The sequence below is a fragment of the Macaca mulatta genome, chromosome 2 (assembly GCF_049350105.2).
Source record: "Macaca mulatta isolate MMU2019108-1 chromosome 2, T2T-MMU8v2.0, whole genome shotgun sequence".
Classification (NCBI taxonomy): Eukaryota; Metazoa; Chordata; class Mammalia; order Primates; family Cercopithecidae; genus Macaca; species Macaca mulatta.
Window position 1 is genome coordinate 150,865,864 of NC_133407.1, and position 22,392 is coordinate 150,888,255.

The 22,392-nt window shown below is 37.6% G+C and overlaps 1 protein-coding gene and 1 pseudogene across 3 annotated transcripts in view; both read left to right on the top strand.

Annotated features, from left to right (window-relative positions):
* Positions 1 to 22,392, top strand: part of SYN2 (synapsin II) — a 190,592-nt gene that overhangs the window by 42,922 nt on the left and 125,278 nt on the right. The gene's annotated exons all lie outside the window — the stretch shown is intronic.
* On the top strand, positions 14,087 to 15,647 carry LOC106996820 (actin, cytoplasmic 2 pseudogene; annotated as a pseudogene). Its single transcript, XR_013414163.1, has one exon. The product of XR_013414163.1 is annotated as an actin, cytoplasmic 2 pseudogene (transcript).

Consider the following 22,392-nt stretch of genomic DNA (forward strand, 5'->3'; position numbering starts at 1 on the left):
TATCATTTTTAAAGTCTCACAGTATCTGTAAAGTATTATTCAGATTTTGCAGAAGAGAAACTAGAATTTTAAAGAGGTTAAGTAAGTAACCTCTGTTCTATTCATTTCTTTTAATATTTATTATTATTATTTGCATCTACTGCCTGATTGAAGCTGTGCTTAGCACTTAGGAGAAGTAAAAGACATGATTGCTGTTCTCCAGAATTAATGCAATGCCTGAGGAATTTATAAAGTTAGAGTATAATTTAGTCAAGTGCTAAGATTTAATTGTTGGCTATACTTTCAAGAAAAAAATTAAATTGACTGTTAGAATTGGGCAAGAAGAATCAAAATTTGTGTGGACCAGGGAAATAAATATGAATTTACAGAGAAGGGATAGAATCTAAATAGAAGAATCTGGCACCATTGTAGATCCCTGATCTGTGGCTAACATGATAAAGAGTTAGGTTTGGAGTGTTAAGCTGTCTGGATGGATTGGTAGGAGGAGAGACTAGAGGCAAGAAAACAAGTCAGGAGGTTGTTGTAATCAAGATTACCCATAGGAGCCAGCTTTGGTCATGTCTCCTTCCTTTCCAAAAAGAGAAAAACTGCTTTGTTTTGTTTGTTTTTTCAGGCCAAAGCATCATAACATTCTTGAAACTCTTAGCATTGCCCTTGCAGTTTAGCTATCAGAGAAATGCTAAGTTAGGAGATTTGAACTCACATCCTACTTATCTTCCTTTGACCCAAACATGCAGCTTTGAGCTTGCTACTGGTTCCCATATCTCTTCTGAAAGATGACCTTTTTGTTTTTTGACATATTTCCATACATGTTGTTTCATTTTACCTTTACAACAACCCTACAGCAAAAGGCATGGTAGATATTATTCCCATTTGATAAATGAAGAAACTGAAACAAAGGTAAATTAAACAACTCATCCAAGATCATACAGTGAATTACTTTAGAGCCGGAAATAAGATTCTGATTGATCCTTCTTTCTCATTATCTGATAAATGTACACTTAGGTCTCACAGCCCCTGTCTACACTCCATCTATCAACATAATTATTCTACAATTTGTACTTATATCAATGTTTACATTATTATGTATGTTTCTTTCTGCAGAGCTAGGTGGCATACTTACTATGATCACAATGTTTACCATACAGAACTTTTTCCCCCTGGAGTTAATAGTATTCTCATGTTTTTTACATGAAAGTTTTTATAACTTTCAAATTGAAAATAATTTTTATAAACCTCAATTAAAATTTTTGTATGCCTCAATTAAGTAATTAAAATAAGTTAAATTTAAAAATTAAATTTTTTAAACCTCAAATAATTAAAAATATAATCAAAATAATAATTTTTGCAAACCTCAATTAAAATTTTTCATATTATTTTATCAGAATCCATCATATACATGTGACTTGGTCCATATTCCTTAGATAACAGAGCTTGAGGCAAACATTAAATACCAATCCTTTACTGGGAGGTGCAATCCCAGGGCAATAAGAATGATAGCAGGGGGAGTGAGGCAGGAAGGACAGGAAGCAAATGCAAGGTGATGCCTTATCACACTTGCCACTGCTTTACAACAGGCAGTGAAGAGATAACAGCTGGTCATTTGACAGGTACACCTGTCTACCCACTCAGGACATTTCCATGTGGGCTATCCTAAAATCTGTTAGAGTAGTATACGAGAAAGAGGGAAAGGGGCTCTATCTGTTGATTCCCCCTTATATTCTGTCTCCCATTGGTTAAAATTTGCCCATGAAGAATAACCCTCCTCCCCATGCTTCCTGGTTGCATCATCAGATTTGTCCTTTGCAATTTTGGGAGAAGCAAGATCCTACATAGTGGCTCTTCATCTGAATCTGGGAGTTGTGAGAGGAGCCAGAGACTTGGGGTGTATAGCTGGTTGGCTTAGAAGGTTTAACTACATGAGTCCATATAGAATCACTCTGGTGGCCTCTGAAGGCAGAGTGAGTAAAACCAAGAGAATCTGGGGAGGAGCAAAATATTTGTCTAATTCAACCAATTACTTACATTATCTGAAAAATCTACCAATTCTCCCTTCTCCCATCCCCTGCCCAGAGGTCTCCCTTTGGAACCCTCTATCCTATTTTAATCTGGACAATTTGCTATCTAGGATTATTGCATCCTAGGGCTTTTTTTTTTTTTTTTTTTAACACTACTGTCTCCTGGGGAGTAGTTCCAGTTTCTTGGATCCCACTTTTTCTTTTTCGCTTAGCTTTACTTCCTCATTCTACAGGAACATCTTTTCCAGGAGTTTTTAAAGAAAGGGTGCCTAAGAGATGAATCTTCTGAGAAATTAGATATTCAAAAATGAAATTATTAACCCATACATTTGATTGACAGTTTAGTAGAATATAGAATTCTGGGTCAAAAATAATTTTTCTTCAAAATTTAGAAAAGTATTGCTTATGTTTTCTAGCATCCTTTATTACTATTGAGAAATTTAATATTGATTGGTCAAGAAGACAGAAAATGAACAGTATAGGAGATCTGAATGCCAAAATTAAAAAGCTTGATACTTGACCTTTTGGACATATAGATTTTTATATTTAACAATTTAAGAACACACAGTTTCTCAAATATCCATGGAACATTTATAAAAATTAATATGAATAAATCAGAGAACACATCAACACATTTCAATGAGAGATAGAATGATCTTTGACTATAACATAGTGAAATTAGAAGTTAATATAAAAAGATGAAAATCTTAAAAATTTCCCGTGTATTTTGAAAATTTGAAAACACCACTAAATAATTAATGTAAATTAAAAATACCTAGAAGGTAATGACAATGAAAACACTACATAACAATATTTAAGAGATGCAGCAAAGGCAGTATTTTGAAGAAAATTTTTATTTTAAATATATTAGACAAGAAAGCTTTAAAAATGAATGAGCTCCATTTTGTGAAGTTATCATATGAAGAGAATAAACTTAAAGGAAAAAAGAAATACATAAAAGAATGAATTTCCTTGCATACAGGAAAGACCTGCTGGGATTTTGGGATTGCGTTGATTCTGTGATTCAATTTTTGGAGAAATTATATTTGCAGTTATGAATTTTTAGAACATGAACATGGTATATCCCACCAACTGTTTGATGCTTTAAAAACTTCTCTCAATTATGCTTTGTGGTTTTTAAAGGTGGAAGTCTTTTACATATTTTTTTTACCTTTTTCTCTGGGTATTTGGTGGTTCTTTTGATGCTATTATAAATGGTTTTACTCTTTGAATTTCATTTTCTATTTATTGGCTGCTGGCACATGGGAATAAAATGAATTTTTGCATAAAAATGATAAAATTAGAGTATTACCATTTTGCAACTCTCAGTGAATTAATGCATCCAGGTATTGAACATCAACAGCTGTTAATATCACAGAAAGTCAGACATTATGAGCTTCTGATAAAAGTAATCTAACATGAGTCTGATCAAGCCTCTGCATCCAGCTGCCAATTTGTGGGAAACACAAAGGATGGAGAAACACAACCTTCCTGGTGAGAATGTAATCAGCAAAACTGCTACTATGGGAAATTCTACATATGGGTCAAGATGCTCCAGGCTCTTCAACAGGTCAACTCTAAGGAAAATAAAGGGATGCAGAGGGAAACCTGTGGATTAAAAGAGATTTGGAAGAGATCTGCATACCTGGAGCAGAAGCTGCTGGAGTCTTAAACTGGTAGGAACACCTAAATGGTAATTTTGACAAATTGCTGAAGGTTGTTTATGGGCTAGCTAGAGGTTGAGAAACTCCTGGGTCTGTAGTCTTAAGAGCAGCCTCATATTTTTTTTTTTTTTTTTTTCGAGATGGAGTCTCGCTCTGTCCCCCAGGGTGGAGTGCGGTGGCGTGATCTCGGCTCACTGCAAGCTCTGCTTCCCGGGTTCACACCATTCTCCTGCCTCAGCCTCCTGAGTAGCTGGGACTACAGGCACCCGCCACCGCGCCCGGCTAATTTTTTGTATTTTTAATAGAGACGGGGTTTCACCATGGTCTGGATCTCCTGACCTTGTGATCCGCCCGCCTCGGCCTCCCAAAGTGCTGGGATTACAGGCGTGAGCCACCACGCCCGGCCAGCAGCCTCACATTTTTATGGATTTTACTTTTAGGAACGCCACAGTTTGTACTGTGAAGAGCCAAGAAAGATCTCATATTGGTTCTGGCAGGAAGAAAGGGAGAGTAACCATTGTGGAATATACCCAGAGCCTTCTCCATAACAAAGACCTACTCTCCAGAGGAAAAGACTACCAGTCTTATCCCACCTGGGATAAGACTCCAGCCCCCTCTTAGGTGAGTTTTACTGTCTCACCTAAGGGGGAAGGGAAATAAACTGATAAATACTCGTGAAAGTCACAGGCCCACTGAATGACAGATTTAATTGGAAGATAGCAGAATGCTTCCTTTCCCTCGACATCTTACCACCACACTAACAGGGCTACAGTGTAACTACTGGGTTACAGCCAAATGAGTTATAACTCACAGACTCTATCTGAGGGGGAGTTCTCAGGGAAGTCCAAAGACAACAGAAGACATACAAACAGGGACACTGGAGGAATTTGAAGCCTCTGGCACTTACTACTGCAGCATGTATTAAACACAGCCAAACTCCTAACTGGATTAACATAAGACCTCACACTAAAGGCCTATTTAGACCGGTTCCTATGCCCAATACATCATATCTGGCTTACAAAAAAATTGCAAGTCATGCTAAAAGGAATAAATAACACAGCCTAAAGTGTCTTCAAAGCAAGCATCAGAACCAGCCTCAGACACGACACGTCTTGGAATTAACAAGCAGGAAATTTAAAGTAACTACTATTAATATGGTAAATGCTCTGATGAAAAAAGTAGATAACATGAAAGAACAGATGGATAATGTAAGCAGAGAGATGGAAACTGTAGGAATGAATGAAAAGCAAATGCTAGAAGAAAAAACTGCGACAGAAATGAAGAATGCCTTTGATGGACTATTCTGGACACAGCCAAGGAAAGAAGCTTGAAAATACATATGTCAGTGAAACTTCGAAGACAGAAAGGCAAAGAGAAAAATAGAGTTTAAAACAGCAACAGAACATCCAAGAATGTGAGATATTTTCAATAGATATAAGATGTGCAATCATATGAGAAGGCAAAGAAAGAACAGAAGAAATATATGGTAAGATATTTGAAGGCTAGGAATTGATGCTTAAAAAGCCTCTGACAAAATGCAACATTGATTCGTGATAAACACTCTCAGCAAACTAGGAATAGAGGTGAATTTCGTCAACTTATTAAAGAACACTTACAAAAAAGCCTACATTATACTTGATGGTAAGAAACCATACTTTCTCCCCAAGATTGGGAATGAGGTAAAGATGTCTTCTCTCACCACTATTAGTCAACATCATATTGGATAACTTAGTGAAATATGAGACAAGAAAATGAAATTAAAGCTATATATATTGTGAAGGAAGAAATAAAACTGTCTTTGTTTACAGGTGACATGATTGTCTATGTAGAAAATTGCTAGGAAATGATAAACCTCGTGGAACATAAACAAGTAGAGCAAGGTTCCAGGACACAAGGTGAGTATATATAATTAGTTATTTTCCTGTATACCACAATGAAAAATTTAAAAAACACTACCATTTACAACAGCACCACAAAAAAAGAAAGTAGTACTTAGGCATAAATCTAACAGAATATATTCAAGACGTATAAGCAGAACACTGCAAAACTCTGACGAAAGAAATCGAAGATCTAAATAAACAGATTCTATATTATAGATCTGAAGACTCAATATTGTTAAGATGTCAAGTCTTTCCAAGTTGATCTATAGATGCAGTGGAATCCCAGTCAAAATCCTAGAGCGCTATTTTTGTAGAGATTAACAAGTTGATTCTTTTTTTTTTTTTTTTTTTTTTTTGAGGCGGAGTCTTCACTCTGTCGCCCAGGCTGGAGTGCAGAGGCGCGATCTCAGCTCACTGCAAGCTCCGCCTCCCGGGTTCGCGCCATTCTCCTGCTTCAGCCTCCCCAGTAGCTGGGACTACAGGCGCCCGCCACCGCGCCCGGCTAATTTTTTGTATTTTTAGTAGAGACGGGGTTTCACCGTGTTAGCCAGGATGGTCTCGATCTCCTGACCACGTGATCCACCCGCCTCGGCCTCCCAAAGTGCAGGGATTACAGGCGTGAGCCACCGCACCCAGCCACAAGTTGATTCTTAAGTTTATATGGAAAGCCTAGAAACCCAGAACAGCCAACATAATACTGAAGAAGAATAAAGTTGAAGGATTCACACAACTTGATTTCAAGACTTTTTATTACATTATAGTTATCCATGCAGTATGATATTGGTGAAAGAATAGATCTATTTCAATCAATGGAACAGAATACAGAGCCCGGAAATAGACTCACACAGATAATCAAATAATCTTTGACAAAGGAGCAAAGGATTAAATTGTGAAAGGACAGTCTTTTCAACAAATTTACATTTATATGCAGAGTAGTGAACACAAATATTACACCTTTGACAAGAATTACCTCAAAATGGGCCATAAACCAAAATCTCAAATGTAAAACCAGAAATCTTCTGGAAGAAAACACAGGAGGAACTCTAGGTGACCTTGAGTTTGGCTGTGAGTTTTTAGATACAGCACAAAAAACATAATCCATGAAAGAAAAAAAGCTGGCAAGTTGGACTTTATTAAAGTTGAAAATTTCTGCTCTATAAAGACACTGTTAAGAGAATTGAAAGACAAGCCACAGACTGGGAGAAAATATTTGCAAAATATATACCTAATAAAGGAATTGTATCCAAATATATCAATAACTGTAAGACTCAATAAGAAGCATAGACTTTGGAAGACAGTTTGGCAGTTTCTTACAAAGCTAAACATAATCTTACCATACGATCCAGCATTCATGCTCCTAGGTATTTGCCCAAATGATTTGAAAACCATATGCCAAGACAAAAACCTGCATGCAGATGTTTATAACAACTTTATTCATAATCAGCAAAAACTGGAAGCAACCAAGATGTCATTCAGTAAGTGAATGGATAAACTATGGAACATCCAGACAGTAGACTATTATTCAGTGATAAAAATAAATAAGCTATCAAGTTACAAAAAGACATGGATGAATCTTAAATGTATATTGCTAAGGTAAAGAAGCCAATTTCAAAAGGCTACAGGCTACATGAGTCCAATTATATGACATTTTGGAGAAGACAAAACTATAGTGACAGCAAAAAGATTGGTGTTTGCCAGGGGAATATGGGAGGGGAGGACTTAAATACAGTGAAATACAGGAGATTTGGGGGATGGTAAAACTATTCTATATGATACTGAAATGGGGGAATACATGACACTGTGCAAAATCTATGGAATTCAGCAGCACAAAAAGTGAACCATAATGTTTGCAAAGTTTTAAAAAATCACTTAGGAGATTGGGTGATCCCAGGATAGAATGCAGAATGTGATAAAATTACAAATGTATAAAATAACCTCACTGAAATGAATGAGGGAAAAAGGTGCTGATTTAATTGACTATGGAAATGAGTAGAGTCTGTAAGATTAAAGGTAAAAGAATCTAAACGTAAGAACTGTAGTTGATAATGTATCCCATGAGTGTGTGGATTAACAATTCTGATAATGCTATACATGTATACTGAAATTGAACAATTAAGTAAATGGATGGCAGATGGAGTGAACCAGGTTACTCACTGTTGGAGTGGAAGTTCACAGATAAACGTAGGAAGAGGCTAGAATAACCCATGTAATAATGGATTAAAGTTGGAGACATCATTATGAACTCATGTTTAGTTTAATGTAGGCACATACAGCTTCATATAGAAATATTTAGAGATATTTTTAAAAACACATGGAAGGGCTGTGTCAGAAGAGCCTGAGGGGTTGAAAGGGTTACCAATGGCTGAAGCTGGAATGGTTTGAGCAAGAAAATACAGTATTGGGTTATAATCTAAAATAATAAATATCCATAGGTCCATACTGATGCAAATAAATGATTAAAGGGAGAAGAGGGAAAAAAATCTACCATGCAGGATAATTTCCAATTTATGTAGATACTCTGCATCAAGAAGGTGGAATATAACTTCCCACCCCTTAAGTGTGAGCTGTGCATAGTGACATCCTTACAAAGAGTACAGTATGGAAAGTAGGAAAAAAGATTACGGTGAAGAAACCTGACAAACACTCCCTCGGGTGATCAAAGTCATCATCAACAGTGATAAGTCATGTTGGTAGTGTATACCCTTGACATGTGACTAAAATGGTACTTTATCTCTGTGGTCTTTTTTCCTCAAACCCATAACTCTAACCTTGAGAAAAACATTAAAGACCAGTTGAGGGGCAGTCTACAAAACACTTAGCCACTACTTATTAAAACTGTCAAAATTATCAAAAACATGGAAAGTCTGAGAAACTGTCAAGAGGATAACTTAAGGAGACATGATGATTAATGTGGTATCCTATATGGGATCCTGGACCAGAAGATGTCATTAGGTTAGAAACTAAGGAAATCTACACTTAAACACAAACAACCGAAGAAAATATAGATAAATTGAACTTCATCAAAATTTAAAACTTACGCTTCAAATGATACTATAAATACAATGAATTCACAGAATGGGGGGGGAAGTAAATCATATAGCTAAGAGAGTTCTAGTATCCAGAATATATAGAGTTCTTATAATTCAACAATAAAGAGACAACCCATATTTTAAAGGGGTAAAGGATTTGAATAGACATTTCTCCAAAGAACATATACAAAAGGTCAATAGTACATGAAAAGATGCTCAACCTCATTAGTCCTAAGGGAAACGTGACCCAAAGCCACAATGAGATATAACTTCACACCCATAGGACAACTATAATAAAAAGAGAATAAAAGTATTGGTGAGGATGTGGAGATATTGGACCCCTTATACACTGATGATTGAAATGTGAAATGGTGCACTCAGAAAAACAGTTTGTCACTTCCTCAGAAGTTAAACATAGAGTTAACATATGAGCCATCAATTTCACTCATAGGTATACCTGAGAGAATTTAAAACACATGTTCACCCAACAACTTGTACACAAATATTCATAGCATTATTCATATAGCCAAAAAGTGAAAACCCAAATGTCCATCAACTGATAAATGGATAAACAAAAACGTGGTATAGCTCTACAATGGAATGTCGTTCAGCAATAAAGTGAAATTAAGTACTTATACATGCTACAACATGGATGCACCTTGGAAACGTTACGCTAAGTGAAAGATGCCAGTAACAATCATCAGATAAATGCAAATAAATACTACAATAAGATACCATTTCACACCATTCAGAATGGCTATTAAGAGAAGTCAAAAAGCAACAGATGCTGGTGAGGCTGCAGAGGGAGCACCTACACACCTACACACCTACACACTGCTGGTGGGAATGTAAATTAGTCACTGTGGAAAGAAGTTTGGAGAGTTCTCAAAGAACTTAAAACAGAACTACTATTCAACCCAGCAATCCCATTACTGGGTATATACTCAAAAGAAAATAAATTGTTCTACCAAAAAAACACATGTACTATATGTTCATCGCAGCACCATTCACAATAGTAAAGACATGAAATCAACGTAGGTGCTCAACAGTGGACTGGATAAAGAAAAGGTGGTACATATATACTATGGAATACTATACAGCCATAAAAAGGAATGAAATTATGTCCTTGTCAGCAAAATGGGTTCAGCTGGAGGCCATTATCCTAAATGAATTAATAACAGGAACAGAAAACCAAATACCACATGTTCTCACTTATAAGTGGGAGCTAAACATTGGGTACTTGTGTACATAAAGATGGCAACAATAGACACTGGGGACTGCTTGAGGTGGGAAGGAGGGTGGGGGGCAAGGGTTAGAAAAACTAACTGTTGAGTACTATGCTCACTACCTGGGTGACGGAATCAATCATAAACCAAACTTCAGCATCATGCAATATGCCCATGTAACAAAACTGTGCATGTACCTCCTGAATCTAAAATAAAAGTTGAAATTAATTAAAAAGCCAGTAACAAGAGACCACATGTTTTATGATTCCATTTATATGAAACATCCAGAATAGGCAACTCTATAGAGACAGAAAGCAGATTAGTGGTTACCTAGGGCTACAAGTGGGGATGAGGCATTGGGAGGTGACTGGTAATGGGTACATGGTTTCTGTTTTGGGTAACAAAAATACTCTAGAATTAGTGGTAAATATACTAAACCCTACTGAACTGCACACTTAAAAAGGATGAACGATATGGTATGTGAATGATATCCGGGTAAAGATTTAAAAATCTAAGGAAATCTGGATAAAGTATGCACTTTAGTTAATAATAATGAATCAATATTGGCTCATTAATTATAAGAAATATACCATACTGATGTAAGATGATGGTATGGAAAGCTAGGTTTGGGGATTGTGGGAACTCTGGGCTATCTTTATAGTTTTTCCATAAATCTAAAACCATTCTGAAAAATAAAATTTAATTCAAAAAAATGAAAGCAGCTGTTTCAGTGTCAGAAGTGAAAACAGAATCCCACTTATGAAAACAGAAAGATAATTGGAGCCAGTTGTTTTAGAAAAAAGACTCGGGGTCAGTGGGGGGGAATCTTATTAAATTGTAAGGCATGAATTGAATATATTCACCAAAACTCTTGGCGTCATTGTTAGAAAATCTGGCTGACTCTTACGCAAACTGAATATTTGCATGGCTACTAAGTTTTTCAGCCCAAATGATTCACCACCTTTACCCTTACATTTATGTACTTATATCAGAGTATTTATCATGTAGGTTGTGAAAATAAATACGCTGGAGTCCCCACATTACAGAAGGTGGCATGGTACTCACATTCAGAACAGAGAGCAGTTCTGTTCAAGAACCTCTTTACAACTGTATTAGTCCATTCTCACACTGCTATAAAGAACTACCCCAGACTGAGTGATAAAGGAAAGAGGTTTAATTGACACGATTTCACATGGCCGGGGAGGCCTCAGGAAACTTACAATCATGGCAGAAGGGTATCGCTTCTTGGCCTTTTGACTAAGATGAAGTGTAGAATCATGGCAGAAGTGAAAGCAAACATGTCCTTCTTCACATGGTGGCAGGAGAGAGAGTGAGTTCCGAGCAAGGAGGGCAAAGCCCCTTGTAAAAACCATCTGATCTCATGAGAACTCACTGACTCTCACAAGAACAGCATGGGGGTAACTGCCCCCATGATGCAACTACCTTTCACTGGGTCCCTCCCACGACATGTGGGGATTGTGGGAACTACAATTCAAGATGAGATTTGGTTGGGGATACAGCCAAACCGTATCAACAAGATTTGTTAAATTATATTTCAAATCTCCCTAGCGGAGAAAAGACAAATGCAGATTCTACCATGGGAAAAGAAACAGAATGAGTCATGTCAAGGTTTTAATCCAAGTCATTCAGTGATTTAAAAAAAAAAAAAGAAAAAAAGGGATGTTTTTTCCCTTATTGTTTCAACTCTATATGAGAGGTAAACCTTTCCTTTCATTGTAAAATTATTTTCATTTTCATCCTTTAAGGCCAAGTCTTCTATGAAACTTCACTTTCTCCCTGATCCATACTATATTCCTTTGTTGAACTCTTCTAATTAATATGCATGGCATCACAACATCAATTCATGAATAAGAGACTGTTAGAATGTTTATTAATTGGCCAGGAGTGGTGGCTCACACCATGTACAGTTTCTTCTTCTCTACTAAATCATTTTCATCTGCATATTACAAGCTCCAGACTCCCTTACCTTAACCAGAAAAAAAAAAAGGAAAGAAAGGGAAAGCTTCCTTAACACTTTCTGAACTTTCCTAGTTCATTTCCTAGAAATGTTTCTCAAATTCTATCTCTCTGTCTTCGGGTCTTCACCTTTCAAGCATTCTATAAATTTTTAAAATTAAAATTTGAACTCAGGCCAGGCATGGTGGGCTCATGCCTGTAATGGCAGCACTTTGGAAGGCTGAGGCGATAGGACCACTTGCACCTAGGAATTTGATACCAGCATGGCCAATGTGGCAAAACCCTGTCTCTACAAAAAGAAAAATTAGGCAGGTGTGGTGGCGCATGCCTATAGTCCCAGCTGCTTGGGAGGCTGAGGTGGGAGGATCACCTGAGCATTGGGAGGTAAAGGATGCAGTGAGCTGTGGTTATGCCACTGCACTCCAGTCTTGGTGACAGAGTGAGACCTTGTCTCGAATGAATGAGTGAATCAATAAATAAAAATTTGAACTTAAATGTAATAAGTGTATTTGATATGTATCTACCACTTGATATCTCTCTTTTTATAGAAACATTTAAACTTTTCATGTCTGAAAATATCTTTATACTATCCTTGTACTTAATTGATAGTTTGCTGGCTTTAGAATTTTAGGTTGGAAGTCATTTTTCCTTAGCATGTTGAAGGCATTGCTCAGTTATCTTCTGGCTTCCAGTATTGCTCCTGGGAAGTTTGCAGCCACTTTGATTCCTAATCTTTTGGATGTTGATCTGTTCCCACCCTCTTCCCTGAAAGCATTTGGAATTTTCTCTTTGGCCTGCTTTTCTGAAATTTATGATGGTAAATCTTAGTGAGAATCTATTTTCATTTGTTTTGCTTGACTCTCTGGAGCCCTTTCAGTCTGGGTAACAAGCCCTTCAATTCTGAGATATTTTCTTGAATTCCTTCATTGTTGATTTCCAATCCATATTTTTCTGTGCTCTCTTTCTAGAACTATTATTTGGATGTTGACCTTCTGAGTTGATCAGCAGATTTAAATTTTTTTCTTTTCTGTTTTTCATTTCTGAGTTTTTTTCTGTATTTTTAGGAAGATTTCCTTGACTTCCAACCTTCCTAATGAGTTTTTTTTTTTCCTGTGATACTATTTTCTCTCTTTAAAAATCTTTCTGGCTTAAAGTGTGCAATCCATTGGTTTTTAGTACATCCACAGAGTTGTGCAACTACCACACATCACTATCAATTTTAGAACATTTTCATTACCCAGAAATAAAGCTCTGTACCCATTGATAGTCACACCCCTATTTCTCCACACCTCAGCCTTAGGTCACCACTAATCTGCTTTCTGCCTCTACAGAGTTGCCTATTCTGAACACTTCATTTAAATGGAGTCATATAATATATGGTCTCCTGTCACTGGCTTTTTTTACTTAGGAAAATGTTTTCAAGGTCCATCCATGTTGTAGCACGTTATCAGTACTTCATTCCATTTTATTGCTGACTGACATTCCATCGTGTCTATACTACATTTTGTTTATTCATCAGTTGGTGGACATTTGGGTTGTTTCCAATTTTTGACCATATGAATAACTTTGCCATGAACATTTGTGTACAAATTGTGTGACCAATTTTTTTTTTTTTTTTTTTTTTGAGACAGAGTCTTGCCCTGTTGCCCAGGCTGGAGTGCAGTGGTGCGATCTCAGCTCACTGCAACTTCCGCCTCCCAGGTTCAAGCTATTCTGCTGCCTCAGCCTCCTGAGCAGCTGGGATTACAAAGCACATGCCACCACCACACGCGGCTAATTTTTGTATTTTTAGAGAGACGGGGTTTCACCATGTTGGTTAGGCTGGTCTCAAACTCCTGACCTCGTGATCTGCCCGCCTCGGCCTCCCAACGTGCTGGGATTACAGGTGTGAGCCACCATGCCTGGCTGTGGACACATGTGTTTTAAACTCCTTTGGGCATACCTAAGGAGTGAAATTGCTGGCTGCTATGATAACTCTGTTTAATGTTTTGAGGAACTGCCAAACTTTTTCCAAGTGTACCCATTTTATATTTCCACCAGCAGTTTGTGAGGGTTCTGATTTCTCCACATCCTCATCAACATTTGTTATTGTCCATCTTTTTAATTATATTTATCCTACTGGGTGTGATTTGGTACCTCGGTTTTATTTATTTGTTTTGTTTTGGGTTTTTTTGTTTTGTTTTGTTTTGTTTTTGAGACAGAGTCTTTTTCTGTCTCCCAGGATGGAGTGTAGTGGTGTGATCATAGCTCAGTGCAGCCTCAATCTCCCAGGCTCAATCAATCCTCCCACCTCAGCCTCCTGAGTAGCTGGGACCACAGGTACGCACCACCACGCCTAGCTAATTTTTAGTAGAGATGAGGTCTCTCAGTGTTGCCCAGGTTGGTCTCGAATTCCTCAAGCTCAAGCAATCTTCCCACCTTGGCCTCTCAAAGTGCTGAGATGATGGGCATAAGCTGCTATGCCTGCCTGGTACCCCAGTTTTGATATGCATTTTCCTGATGGTTAATGACGTTGAGTATCATGTAGTCACCGCTGCCAGCCCATGCACTGTGTCCCCCCACTGTGCTGCCACCCTGCTCCTCCGCCTGTCACAATGGAAGAAGAGATTGCCACTCTGGTCATTGACAATGTCTCTGGCATGTGCAAAGCTGGATTTGCTGGGGACGACGCCCCCCGAGCTGTGTTCCCCTCCATCCTCAGGCACCCCTGGCACCAGGGCATGATGATGGGCATGGGCCAGAAGGACTCCTATGTGGGTGATGAGGCCCAAAGCAAGCGCGGCATCCTGACCCTGAAGATTGGGACTCTGACCCCATCAAGCATGGCATCATCATCAACTGGGATGATATGAAGATTTGGCACCACACCTTCTACAGCAAGCTGCGTGTGGCCCCGGAGGAGCACCTGGTGCTGCTGACGGAGACCCTTGTGAACCCCAAGGCCAACAGAGAGAAGATGACCCAGATCATGTTTGAGACCTTCAACACCCTGTCCATGTACGTGGCCATCCAGGCCGTGCTATCTCTCTATGCCTCTGGACGCACCACTGGCATTGTTTTGGACCCTGGAGATGGGGTCATCCACATGGTGCCCATCTGCAAGGGCTATACCCTCCCCCACATCATCCTACATCTGGACCTGGCTGGTGGGGACCTGACTGACTACCTCATGAAGATCCTCACTGAGCGCGGCTACAGCTTCACCACCATGGCTGAGTGGGAGATCGTGGGTGACATCAAGGAGAAGCTGTGCTATGTCACCCTGGACTTCGAACAGGAGATGGCCACTGCTGCATCCTCCTCCTCCCTGGAGAAGAGCTAGGAGCTGCACAACGGCCTGGTCATCACCATCAGCAACGAGTGGTCCTGGTGTCTGGAGGCACTGTTACAGCCTTCGTTCCTAGGCATGGAATCTTGCAGCATCCATGAGACCACCTTCAACTCCATCATGAAGTGTGATGTGGACATCTGCAAATACCTACATGTCAACAAGGTGCTGTTCGGTGCCACCACCATGTACCCAGGCATCGCCAACAGGATGCAGAAGGTGATCACCACCCTGGCACCTGGCACCATGAAGATCAAGATCATTGCGCCCCCAGAGCACAGGTACTCTGTGTGCATCCGCGGCTCCATCCTGGCCTCACTGTCCGCCTTCCAGCAGATGTGGATTAGCAAGCAGGAGTACAATGAGTTGGTCCATCCATCGTCCACTGCATATGCTTCTAAATGGACTGCAAACAGATGCATAGCATTTGCTGCATGGCTTAATTCAGAAGCATAAATTTGCCCCTGCCAAACGCATACACTTCATGCTAGCCTCATGAAACTGGAATAAGCCTTCAAAAAGAAATTGTCCTTGAAGCTTGTATCTGATATCAGCAGTTGATTGTAGAACTTGTTGCTGATTTTGACCTTATATTCAAGTTAACTGTTCCCCCTTGGTATCTGTAGAATACCTATCCATATCTTTGATTTCACCCCTTAGTACATGTGGCTTGGTCACTTTGTGGCTGATGTAAGAACGTGCTTGTGGAAGACAAGTCTGTGGCTTGGTGAGTGTACATGGCCAGCAGTCTCCAATCTGTGCAGGTTATTAATGTGTCAGGGCTGAGTGTTCTGGGATTTCTCTAGAGGCTGGCAAGGGCTCCTGAACCAGTGGTTTCTGTCCTGCCAGTCTGTCAGGGTTGGAAAAGTCCAAGCCACAGGACCCAGTTTCCTTTCTTAGCTGATGTTTTCCTGCCCGAACACCGTGGGCTGTTAACTTGCCTTGAGTTGGAAGCAGTTTGTATTTTCACCTGTAAATGTATTAATCCTTTTAATTTATGTAAGGTTTTTTTGTATACAATTCTCAAATCTTGAAAGAGATGACAACAAATTTTGGTTTTCTACTGTTACATGAGAATATTAGGCCCCAGCAACATGTCATTGTGTAAGGAAAAATAAAAGTGCTGCCGTAAAAAAAAAAAAAAAAAAAAATCTTTTTATGTGATTTTGGCTATTTGTATGTGTTCTTTGCAGAAATATCTATTCAAATCTTTTGACTATTTTAGAATTGGGTTGTCTTTTTATTATTGAAATATATAAAAGAGTACTTTATATATTCTGGATACCAAACCCTTATCAGATATATGATTAGCAAATATTTTCTCCTGTTCTATGAGTTGAATTTTTACTCTATTGATAGTATCTTTTGAAACACAAGAAATTTTGTTAAAAGTCCAAATGTGTTTATTTTTTCCTTTGTTGGTTGTGGTTTTGAGGTCATATCTGTTATCTAGTCTGAGGTCACAAAAATTTATGGCTATATTTTCTTTTAATACTTTTATAGATTTAGCTCTTATATTTAGGCCCTTCATCCATTTTGAGTTAATTTCTGTATGTAGTATGAAATAGTGGTCTAAATTCATTATTTTGGATATGGATATATGGTTGTCCCAGCACCATTTGTTGAAAATATTCTTTTTTCTCCATTGGCTTGTCTTGGTACCCTCACCAAAAGTCAATTGACCATAAATGTGAAGGTTTATTTCTGGGTTTCTCCTATTTATGTTTTTAGCTTCCAAGAGCTCTTTGTTTTTCTTCAATTGCTTCCTTATTCATCCTGTTTTTCTATCATGGGTCATTGTCTTTGTGAAGATATTAATAATGGCTTTTAAAACTTTCATTTCTCTGCATAGTCTCTATTTCTCCAGGTTACCTTTTCCCCTGTTCATGATTTTGATCTCTGTGTTTTGTTCCATAGTGTCTATTAAAATATGTATTATTCTCAATTGTCTGTTCAAGTTTAAAGACAGAGCACTAAAGCCTAATTGAAAGCTCTGTGTGTTTAAGTAGAGTTTACCAGCTGTGGACCTCACTGTCAGATGATCTAGTAGACCTTATCAATAGGACAATATCTAAATTGTTTTTCTTAAGCAACTTAGAAAGCTCTCTATTACTCTTCATGGAAGGGTATAATCATGGCTCCCAGCATTCTGCAGTTTCAGTGTGGAGTGGACTGGGTTTTTTCAACTGTTAGAAAGTAAGTTTTCCCTTAGTTCTACATGTTTTCAGTAAAGCATCTGCATCTTCAAAAGTGTCTAGTGGTCCCTAGGCCAAAAACTCTGCTTTTTAACTTCTTCAGAGAATAAATTCTGGTTTCCTGTATGGATTAAGGGGCACCAAGGTGATGAGTCACCCAGTGAAGTAGAACAGTGGATATGACATAGAGGCCTAAGTGCTTCTTAAAAATCAACTCACCTGTATGTATAACACCACTTCCAGAGACTTTGGAGGTTCCATGGTATAAACCAGGCTGCTTTTTCCCACTGCTGGCTTAGGACTCAGCTTTCTCAAATCTGCAGTCAGTTACCATTCCCTCCATTCTCCAATATCCATAATTTTGTTGCTGCAATTTCTTCTTCCATTCTCTTCATCCTTGTGGATTTATAACTAAAAAGAAAACCAAAAATAAAGCAACCCTTTACATTTATTGTAGCTGGATTTCTGGAGGTAAAAAGTTAACTATTTGTGTTCATTCTGTCATCTTTAACCAAAAGACAGAATATTAAACAATATTTTTGCTATTGGTTTGTGATTTATGTTATATGTGCATTGGAGCCAAGGATAAAATCTTTGAAATTTGTTGAGGCTTGCTTTGTAAGCCTTGGATTGATTGATTTTTATAAATGTTTCATATGTGCTTAAGAAGAATGTACTGTATAATTGTTGGTATCTAAATCATTTGTTGGATCAAACTTGCTAATTATTATATAAATATTCACATACTTGGTAATTTTCTTATTCTTAATCTATCAATTATCTAGAGAAGTTTGTTAAAATCTACCACTTCAATTGTAGACTTGTCAGTTTCTCCTTGTAAATCTGTCAACTTTTGCTTATATCATATATTTAGAAGCTATGAATTAGGGCCATACATGTTACAGAGTAGTTCTATCTTCTTGCTAGATTACTCCTATTAATCATATATAATAGGCCTCTTTATTTCTCTATCAATGCTTTTTGCCATTAGTTCTGTTTTATCTATCATATAGTTTTATTTAATTTTAGCCTGGTGTATCTTTTTCTATCCCTTTACTTTCAGCCTTTCTATGTTTATCTATTTTACGTGTATCTCTTGCAAAATAGCCTATAAATGAATTTTTAGAATCAATCTGACAATATTTGTCTTAACTTCAAATTTTACATTTATTATAATTACTGATATGTTAGATTTATTTCTGCTGTTTGTATAATGCTTACTACTGTGTTTTAACTATTTATCATTTTCTTTTTCTTTCCTGCCTTCTACCAGATTACAAGCCCTCCCACTCTTTTTTCAGTCCACTAATTTGGAAGTTATATATTCTGTTTGTATTACGTTAGTGAATACTCTTAAAATTTTAAAGTTGCAGTTGACTTAAAGTCTAAATTCAGTCAAATTCTTTATTCTTCTCCAGAACAACTCCACAGTCTTGTTCTGATTAGATGTTATTATTGTCCAGTTTTTATACTTGTTTTTATATTCAAATTTGTTCTTTTTTATTGTTCTGTGGCTTGGATTTATACAGGAGTCTTAATTCTGCCTTATGCAGACTCTTCCTCCTCCCTATATTTAGTTGATTGGACCAGGGGTAGACACTGGATCTAAGTCAGGCTAACCCCTGGAAACCTGAAACTGGGCCCAAGAGACACTAGTTGGACCTAGCAAAAAGCCAGAGATGAGAGAGGGGGAAAATTTGATTCCTGATGACTTTGCAGTTTCTGATTCCAGTTTCTCAAGAGGTGCAGCTTTGGAGTTCTCTGAGATATTCCTGTATCCTTGCAATAAATTCTCCTTTTTTGCTAAAGTAATTTATAGTGGGTTTCTTTCTTGTTATCAAAGGAACTTGAAAATGCCATTCTCCTTCCCAGAATTACTAATTTTAAATTAATTATATCATTGCACATCTGTTTAGTACTTCATAGCTTACTGAATATGTACTGTCATTAATTATTCTCATCACAACAATGTGAATATTAATGGTTTTTCAACTAGATAAATGAGGAAACTGAGGCCCAGACTCATAAAATGATTGGCCCATGTTCTTAAAGATGTGGTTGATCAGCTTATATGAAAAGCCAGGTGTTATTTTTAGCCCGGTGGCTTCCTGTGCATCATTGCATTCTAAGTTAGCCTAAGGTTGTCACAAAGGTTGTTTTCATAACATAGAGCTTCATCTTCTCCAAAGAAATAGAATTGAGATTATAGGGAAAATCTTTTATATTAAATGCTTAGATAATATAATGAGAAATCTGTTATTCTATTTGGAGGAAAATTACTTTGGATACAATTTATATGATATCAGTTGCTATGATATATGGTTTTTAATAATCAACACAGGTGGAGGCTTATAATAAAAGGGTGCCTTGCTATTATAGTAGAAGAATGAAATAACCTGCAGTCCACATTTATCTGTGAATGCTACTCAATTTTCTTTCTCCTTAGCCTTGCAGCTTTCTTTAAATTAGAAAATTAAATCTTCAGGGTCATTATTTTAAAAGATACTCTATTCTTCCTCTTCCCTGATAACAAATTCCTTATATATTAAGAATTACTGGAGCAATATTTTATCCTGTATATGGCCAGTGATTTAAAGGATGCTTTCCATTTCTGAAATTGCATTAGGAGTACATAAATGCTTTTTAAAAAATATTTATTCAGTAAAGCAAGTATGATACCTATTTGCAACACTAGGCCACATGTGAGATTTTTAAAACAATGAGTTAGTCACTGTCTTTAAAGAGCATATAGCTGATAATATTACCAGCCAATATTCTTTGAATACTTACTATTCGCCAGTCACTGTTGTAAATATTTTAGATCATATGTTAATTCACTTAATCTTCACAACAATCCTGTGAGGTATATACTATTATTATCACCATTTTATAGATAAGAATATTGAGGTACCTTTACAGAGAAGGTAGAGTAATAAGCTCAAGTCACATAGCTAGTAAGTTGTAAAGCCAGGACTAGAATATATGCCTGACTCGCGGCAAAGTTCATGCTTTTTCTTCTTATGCCATGCTGCCTTTAGAGCTGAGGAAAACAGTCTAGTGGGGAGGCTAATGAAATAAACCAGTGTGAGGCGATAAGTTCCTGGAGTAAGGGCAGTCATATCACCACATTTCTTGAATTTTCTCAGTAGTGATTTCGGATACTCTGCTTGTCTCTATGAGCCATGAAAATGTTAGGCAAAATCTTGTGTTTTAGTACATAGAGTAATTGCTTTTTGAACCTAGAGGTAATTATATTTCTTTTCTCAGACTGTGTGTACAAATTTTTGATTACACTAACATGATCACCATGGAAAGTGAGAATGGAGAAAAAAAAGATTTCAAGGGAATCATACTAATAATACATATTCACCTTTTTATCAGTCATTACTAGGTAACATGATCACCATGGGAAGTGAGAATGGAGAAAAAAATGATTTCAAGGGAATCATACTAATAATACATACCTTTTAATCAGTCATTACTAGGTGTTAGACACTATGCTAAGTGTTTTACCTGTTTTAATTTAACCTCACAACAATTCTGTTAGGTAAGTGTTATTACTCACCAAAGCTAAGAAAGGTTAAGTAAGTTGTCCAATCTCACATGGCTCATTAGTGATAGAACTGTGTTTTGAACACAGGTCTATCCCATTACCGAGCTATTTGAAACTGCTTCTGGAAACAAATTTGATGTCACTCGAATAGCCCATGTTGCTAGGATTACAACATGTCAAATGCCTCTGTAGTGACAGATGGTTTGGATAACAAGATTGATTAAAGTTAACTTTGACCTGAGAAATTGTGTGGTTTTAGATGGAAGAAGAGGTGTTGAAGGAAGACTGAGCCAGCTGCTGACCAATGGGATAGAATTTGAGAGGGAGAAGTGTTGGAAGTGGAGTTACAGTTTCCTCCCCGATTTTTTCCTTATTAACTTTACTACTCAGTGCAAGTTTGCAACAGGGCAGTCTTGCTACGGTATCTCCTCTGTGATCTAGTCTCCATACCTAGTTAGGTTAATCTGTAAAGTTAAGCATTGAGCTTGATATCAGTGACCCAATTAAGATGGTTTCACTCCCAAGAAAATTCATATAAGAATAACTCTAAGCATGGCCATATATTTTAATCAAACCTTGCATAGAATTTTTTTTCTTTTTTTAAAAAAAATTATTTTTCTTTGAAGTTCCAGGGCACATGTGCAGGATGTGCAGGTTTGTTACATAGGTAAACGTGTACCATGCTAGTTTGCCGCACCTATCAACCCATCCCGTAGGTGTTAAGCCCAGCATGCATTAGCTGTTTATCCTAATGCTCTCCCTCCCCCACCCCAACCCCTGGCAGGCCCCAGTGTGTTGTTCCCCTCCCTGTGTCCGTATGTTCTCATTGTTCAGCTTCTACTTACAAGTGAGAATATGCGGTGTTTGGTTTTCTGTTCCTGTGTTAGTTTGCTGAGGATAATGGCTTCCAGCTCCCTCCATGTCCCTGGAAAGGACATGATTTCATTCCTTTCTATGATTACATAGTATTCCATGGTATATATGTACCACATTTTCTTTATCTGGTCTATCATTGAGGGGCATTTGGGTTGATCCCGTGTCTTTGCTATTGTGAATAGTGCCGCAATGAACATATATGTGCGTGTATCTTTGTAATAGAATGATCTATATTCCTTGGGGTATATACCCAGTAATGGGATTGCTGGGTCAAATGGTATTTCTGGTTCTAGGTCTTTGTGGAATTGCCACACCATCTTCTACCATAGTTGAACTAATTTACATTCTCACCGATGGTGTAAAAGTGTTTTTATTTCTCCGCAACCTTGCCAGCATCTGTTGTTTCTTGCTTTTTAATAATCGCCATTCTGACTGGTGTGAGATGGTATCTCATCGTGGTTTCGATTTGCATTTCTCTAATGATCAGTGATGTTGAGATTTTTTTCATATGTTTGCTGGCTGTATGAATGTCTTCTTTTGAGAAGTGTCTTTTCATGTCTTTTGCCCACTTTTTAATGGGGTTGTTTTTCTTCTTGTAAATTTGTTTAAACTCATTGTAGATTCTGGATATTAGACCTTTGTCAGA